The 2,060-nt window shown below is 35.7% G+C and overlaps 1 non-coding gene across 1 annotated transcript; it reads left to right on the plus strand.

Annotated features, from left to right (window-relative positions):
- Nucleotides 1-1,412: 1,412 nt before the first annotated feature.
- LOC118602306 lies at nucleotides 1,413-1,516 on the plus strand. Its single transcript, XR_004950656.1, has one exon. It is a non-coding gene; the product is annotated as a U6 spliceosomal RNA (small nuclear RNA).
- The last annotated feature ends 544 nt before the right edge of the window (nucleotides 1,517-2,060 follow it).

Genomic DNA, 2,060 nt, shown 5'->3' on the forward strand with positions numbered 1-2,060 from the left:
TGGAGCACCACTCAAGGTTATATCTAAGCACAACATACCCAAAGGGCATATTAGGTAGGCACCAGAGCCCTCATAAAGCAAATCCTGCTTTATAGGGTCAGCCCCTGCACAACAGCACCTCCACTGTACACTGTACAGCCCCTGCACAACAGCACCTCCACCAGCCACTCTTCATGACCAATCAGTCCATGGGTCAGTTCTTCCCACTGACATCCAAATATCAACTAGGGCTCAACTATAACAGGAGGGCACACACAACCCATACAAGGAATACACCTGGAGCACCTAGCTCAGGCAATCAGGAACACTGTGCCACTGGGCCCTATAGGATGCTTACCACTTAAAGCTATTCTACTAAGACCAGGATATATAGCCCTATCTAATACATAAAAACAAACACAGTGTGGCAGCCAAAATGAGGAGACAAAGAAACATGTCCTAAATAGAAGAACAGAAGAAAGTTTCAGAAAAAGAACTAAACAAAATGGAGACAAGCAATCTACCAGATGCAAAATTTGAAACACTTCTTGTAAGGATGCTCAATAAACTTAGGGGAAGAATAGATGAACTAAGTGGGAACTTTAACAAGAGTATAAATAATATAAAAGTGGAGACAGAAAAAAAAACAGATTAAAGAATATAATAACTGAAATGAAAACCAAATTAGAGGGAATCAAAAAAAGATTAAATAAAGCAGAGGATTGAATCAGTGATTTAGAAGATAAGGCAGTAGAAAACAATCAGAATAGCAATGAGAAAAAAAAATAATCCAAAAACTGAGGACAACATCAAGCATACTAACATTCTCATCATAGAGATACCAGGGGAAGAGAAAGAACAAGGAATTGAAAACCTATTTCAAGAAATAATGACCCAAAACTTTCTCAACCTGGTAAAGGAAATAAACATTCAAGCCCACAAAGCATGGAGAGTCTCAAACAAGATGAACTCAAAGAAACTCACACCAAGATACACCATAATTAAAATGCCAAAAGTTAAAGACAAAGAGGGAATATTAAAAGCAGCAAGAGAAAACCAATTAGTTACCTACAAAGGAGCTCCCATAAGACTGTCAGCTGATTTCTCAACAGAACCTTTGCAGGCCAGAAAGGATTGGTAGGAAATATTCAAAGTGATGAAAACCCAAGACCAACAAGCAAGATTACTATACCCAACAAAGTTATTTAGACTCAAAAGAGCTTCTCAGGCAAGAAAAAGTTAAAGGAGTTCATCACAACCAAATCAGTATTATAAGAAATGTTAGAGGGATTTCTTTAGAAGAATAAGGGAAAAAGAGATGAAAAATAGGGAAAAAAAAATGGCCATAACTACACACCTATTAACAATCACTTTACATGTAAATGAATTTATTACTCCAATCAGAAGATAATGTGGCTGAAAAAATCAGATTTGTGCTTGCTTCGGCAGCACATATATTAAAATTGGAATGATACAGAGATTAGCATGTCCCTTGCACAAGGATAACATGCAAATTCATGAAGTGTTCCATATTTTTGAAAAAGGTAAAAGAATTAAGAAGTACAAATTAGTAGCTACAAAACAGTCATGAGGTTATAGAGTACAGCATAAGAAATATGGTCATTATTACTGTAATGGCTGTGTATAGTGCAAGATGTGTGATAGAGTAACTGGAGGTATCGCTTATAAATTACATAAATGTCTACCCATTGCACTGTTTACCTGAAATTAATATAAAATTTTTTAAAAGGTAATAAAAAAGAAAGAAAGAAAGAAAATAAGACATTACATAGGCTGCTTACAAGAGACTCACTTCAGATAGAAAGAAAACATAGCAAAGGGGTGAGAAAAGATGTTACCTGAAAATGGAAACAAACAAAAAAAGGCTGGAATAGGTAATGATACTTAATCCAAACAAAATAGACTTTAAAACAGAGGCTATAACAAGAGACAAAATGGGACCCAGGAACCCCACTTCTACATATTTATTAGAAGAAACCTGAAACACTGCTTCTTCAAAGAGACATGTGAATTCGTATGTTCATTGAAGCATTATTTACAATAGTCAAGACATAGATGCT

This window comes from Rousettus aegyptiacus, unplaced genomic scaffold (assembly GCF_014176215.1).
Source record: "Rousettus aegyptiacus isolate mRouAeg1 unplaced genomic scaffold, mRouAeg1.p scaffold_m13_p_4, whole genome shotgun sequence".
In the NCBI taxonomy this organism is placed as follows: Eukaryota; Metazoa; Chordata; class Mammalia; order Chiroptera; family Pteropodidae; genus Rousettus; species Rousettus aegyptiacus.